The following is a 5,039-nucleotide window of genomic DNA, read 5'->3' as shown; positions in this document are numbered from 1 at the left end:
AAGACAGTATTAAAATGTAACAAAAAAATTAGAAACAAGACAAAACCACTTAAAATTAACTTCCTAAGAACATTGCCTGATAAGTGGCTTCAGAGAATTGATGTGAAAGATGGTTATGATTCACCATGTAGGTTCTGGGAACTAAACCTGGGTCCTTTGTGAGAATAAAAAGTGTTCATAATCACTAAGTCACCTTTCTAGCCCCATCACCATTTACTTAAATTGTTCATTTTTTTATTTATACGTCTGTATGCGTACGCACTTGGGTTCAGGTGCCCACAGAGGCCAGATTCCCTGGAACTGCAGTTACAGGCAGTCCTGAACTCGTTGACAAAGGTAAGGGGATCTGAACTCCAGCCTTCTGCAGTAGCACCAAGCATTAGTAACTTCAGCACTATCTCTCCAGACTCTCAGCCTTTCTCTTTCCCCCTTAGCCCCCCCCCCACTCCACTCCCCTCTCTGTCCCCTCCCTTTTTATAGGAAAATATTTTTACAGGAATTGTTTTATGCGGTTGATTACTATAAAATTTAATACACATACAGATCTGTGTAGTTATCACCACGTAGCTGTGGATGGCTCCATTGCTCCCAAGCCCTGTGTTGCTATTTCCTCGCCTCACAGTTTTCACAGGAACTATGGAAAGCTTTCACTTTCCCTTCCCGATATCTTTTCTAGACTCTTACGGGCCTGGAAACCTGCAAAACAAGCTCCCCCCACCCAGTGACAGCCCCACAGGCTGCTTTTATTTATTTATTATTATTTGGGAGTCTTACTTACATCATGCACCCTGATAGCAGTCACCTTCTAGTCTTTCCTTGTCTGCCCTCCTCTTTTGTGTCTCCCTCTGCCCCCTCGCCCCAAAAAAGGAAAAAGCAAGTCCATTTTGTGTTGTTCATCTACTTACTGAAGCATGGTCAGTTTCCTAGTGGCCAGCACCACCCAATCCCCAATGGAGAATGAGTCTTTCTCTGCTTGCATCCACATCACAAGCCATCCACTGAGGAAAGCTGTGGCCTGGTTGGCCAGGGGCGGGGCCAGCTCCCCCCACCCACTGCGGCCCCTACAGGCTGTTTTATGCACCAACACTTGCATTTCAGAGAGTAGTATTGCACTACAGGAACACCACAGTACTGTTTATGCAAAGCTGGTGATGGATAAATATATGGGCTTTATTTTCTTTGGTTATGAACAAAATAAGTTTTCGTGTAAATGTAAGTTTTAATGGCTTCAGGAGAGGAATTGCTAGGTTATCATGAAGATAGCTGTTTATGCTTGTTAGAACACACCAAAGTGCGTTTCATCCCAGCTGAGCTATGCTACACTGCCAGCAGCCAACTGAGAAGCTCGTTTTCAGTGTGATTATCTTATACATCATTTGCTGGGATTATACTGGGGAATGACATATTGGTAAGACCTGTTGTTAAGTCAAACTTAATTTTAAATTGCAGCATCCAATTGCCCCATTGTCAGTAAGTACAAATCTGATGTGTTTGTGTGTGTGCTAGCATTGGAGCCTGGGTAATAGGTTGCTTTAGAATCACACAAGAGGTTACGAAGACTACTGATGTGTCTGTATTTCCAGATGGAATAATGGAATAGCGGGGGGGACGGGGGACGGGGGGGGGGCTCTGCCTTCCACATGGATGGGGGCATAGACAGAATAAGAGGCGCAACAGAGTAAAGCTGGCATCCTCCTGCCTCTGATTGCTGCTCAGTTGTGATGCCCTCTCACAAGAAAGAATACCTTGTTTCTTTCAGGTATTTTGGTCATCGCTGTTCCCAAATGTAACTGATACATTTCGCACAATGTAACAAAGTAACTGATAAAAACTCCACATCCCAGTGTTGGAGGAGGGTTTTAGGCTTGCTTGTTTTTTGTACCTTTTGTTGAAACCTTGAGACTCTTGTGACACTGAGAATTGAACTCAGGGCTTCGTGCATGATATCCAGCTACCATCCTTGGGATTGTCTATGTGGATGGTCATGTTATCTGTGAATAGCAACAACCTCGCCCTTTCAAACCTGCATGCAACTTACTTTCCTGACTTTGAGATCTAGGAGTTCCTGAGTATGGAGAAAGTAAGCAGTGACATTAGACACCCTACTTATTCTCCTGGGCCTAGCACTCTCTTTGACTCCACATTAGCTTGTAGTTTATTGAGGTTTCTTCCTCTCTGTTGGTTTCCATCTAACAATCATGTTACTGCCCTTTTTGATTTTTAGTTGAGTTTCTTCATACTGTTCTTATTAGAGGTCCCCCCCCATCCCCATATGATTTACTTATAGGGCTGGAGAGATAGCTCAGCCATTAAGAGTACTGACTGCTCTTCCAGAGGTCCCGAGTTCAATTCAAAACCACATGGTGGCTTACAACCATCTGTAATGAGGTCAGGCGTGTCTGAAGACAGCGACAGTATACTCATATAAATAAATAATCTTAAAAAGATTTATATTACTTTTTAATTGTGTGTACATGTATGGATATGATCACATGAGGGCAGTACCTGCAGAGGCCAGAAGAGGGTGTCAGATTGCAGAACTTTTGAATTACATTTCTTTCTTTCCCCATGTATATGCCCATGCCCTGGCATGAGTGCAGAGGCGAGAGGACAGCCTATGGGTGTCGGTTCTCTCTTTCCGTTATATGGTCTTGGGGACTGAAGCCAGGTAATTAGGTTTGGTAGTTCAAGTTTACCAGTGAAATCATCTCAGTCTGGTATTCACTTTTTTTCACAAGTATTAACTATGAATCCTATTTTTCTGATCAGACAGTATACTTGATGTTAGTCCAAAGGCCGAGAGGTCATAGTTTACAGCCAGCCCTGCTCGCATTGCTCATTGGTTATTGGGGAAGCTTTATTTGTAATTGTTTTTAATTATTTTTAATTAATTGTAATTAATTCTTTGTAATTGTTTGTTTTTTTACGAACTTGCTCCATCTCATCTAACTTGCTGGATTTATGTAAGTACAGTATTCCCCTATCCTTTTAGCTTTAAAGTGAACAAAAATGAAAATATAACATATTTAATATTAAAATCAGTTAAGCAAGTACCGAGGATACTTGCTTAACCATACTGTTAAAGGGAGAAAAGGGAGAGCCCGGTCCTTCGGTGGTCTCACTCAGTCGCCTGGTCATCGACTTTGGTCTGTTCAACAGTTCCCGGTTTTCCTTTCTGCTTTACACAGAAACACAAGAACCAATTGCTTCAATGTACCACACGCGCTGAACATGTTCAAACTGGACTGGGAACTGCAGAGGGGGCCTGTTGTTTCCATGAGTCGGCTCACACGCTCTCACCTTCAGAGTCTCAGAATAGACGAGGGGCAGTTCCAGTTAGGACAAGAACCCCTTAGGAGGAGCAGCATAGCAGGTCTGCAGCTCTCTAGAGCAGAGGTCAGTTAGCCAAGAGGAAGCTTTTCTCTTTCCAGCAGGCTCTCTACCATGTAATTCCGTTACCCATAACCCTTTGCATTAGGGAAAAGAAATGACGGTTTCCCAGTCTGTCAATAGGCCCTAGGTAGGAGGTGGGGAATTGCTCACTTGTTCTGATTCTATTTAGAATGTAGCTAATAATACTTTGAACACTCCTCCATCTTTAGGCACTGTTTCTTTTTTTTTTTGTTGTTTGTTTCAAAGTTAGGGACAGCTGGGGCTGGGGGATGGCTCAGTAGGTAGAGTGTAGACCATCCAAGCATGAGGACCTGAGTCGGCATCCCCGGCATCCCCGGCAACCACATAAGAAGCCAGAGGGGTGATGCTCACCTGTCATCTCAGTGCTAGCAGGGCGGAGGAGCAGACCCCTGGAGCTATGCGGCCAGCTAGCCCTGCAGAATCCAAGGGTTCCAGGTTCAGTTAGAGAACCTCCCCAAAACTCTGGTGAATGACTTTGGAAGCCACCCAAGGTGACCTCCTGGCCCCACATGCATATGCACATACCTGGATGTATAACCATATATTCTCCCTTATTCCCTCTCTTCCAAAGTTAGAGAAAGCTGGGCTCAAACTGTGGAGCATGGCTCTTTAAAGTATCCTTCGAAATCAAGAATTCAGAAACTGAGTAAGGCTATACAAAATTAAGCAATAGATAAGTGAACTGCCTGGTCTATTTTAATCTAGATTATTAGATAAAAGAATGAAATCTTATTTTTGTTATGATAAAATACCCAATTGACTTAATGGAGGAAGAGTAGATTTGGGGTGAGTCTATCTTGGGGGCCTGGGGACATGCTGAGGGGCAAGGAAGGTTTGGTGATAGAAGCTGGGCAGAGGCTGGGTGTCACACTGAGTCAGCTGCACTGCGCCTGCACTCAGGAAGCAGAGAGTAAACCAGCAGAGAAACTCAAGGTTCACCTCGAGCACCCCACTTCATGATCATCCTAAAAGACATCACCAGCCATTCAAACACATTGCCATGTATTCAAACATGAGTGTAAAGGGGACATTTCCCATTCAAACCACAACTACTAGACAGTGTAATTCTGACGTGTCTGCACACATGTATGTAAATATGCACACTCTTGTGCATGTGGAGGCCTGTATAGTCTCTTACTGGACTTCAGTTTGGGGTAGGCTGGTGGCCAGCAGACCCCAGTAATCTTGCTGTCTCTGGCCCTGGCACTGCTGGGGTGCACAAGAGTACACGGCCTGCCTTTTCATATGGGTGCTGGGGCTGTGACCTCCTCCTACTGTGCTTACAGTAAGGGCTCCTACCCACAGATCCTCTCTCCAGTCTCAGACATCTCCTCTTTATAGAAATGAAGCACAACAGTCCTCTGGGTGGGTAGGGGAGATGGGGAGGAGTTTCGTGTTGAGACAGGGTCTTACTCTGAAGTCCTGGCCAGCCTTGTATGTGCAGGAATCCCCCTGCCTCTGCCTCCTAAGTGCTGAGATTAATGGCATGTGCCATGACGTCAGGCTGGAAGTTTTTATTGGGTCTAGCTTTCATCTCGCAGGATGAACAAGTTCTGAAGACAGTGTGAGTAGGCTTGGTGCTACTTAACAGTGGGGAAGATGGTAACAAGGAAGAGAACAATGCC

Source organism: Apodemus sylvaticus, chromosome 13, assembly GCF_947179515.1.
Source record: "Apodemus sylvaticus chromosome 13, mApoSyl1.1, whole genome shotgun sequence".
Lineage (NCBI taxonomy): Eukaryota > Metazoa > Chordata > Mammalia > Rodentia > Muridae > Apodemus > Apodemus sylvaticus.
The sequence above is the reverse complement of the archived record's forward strand: the minus strand, read 5'-3'. Positions refer to the sequence as shown.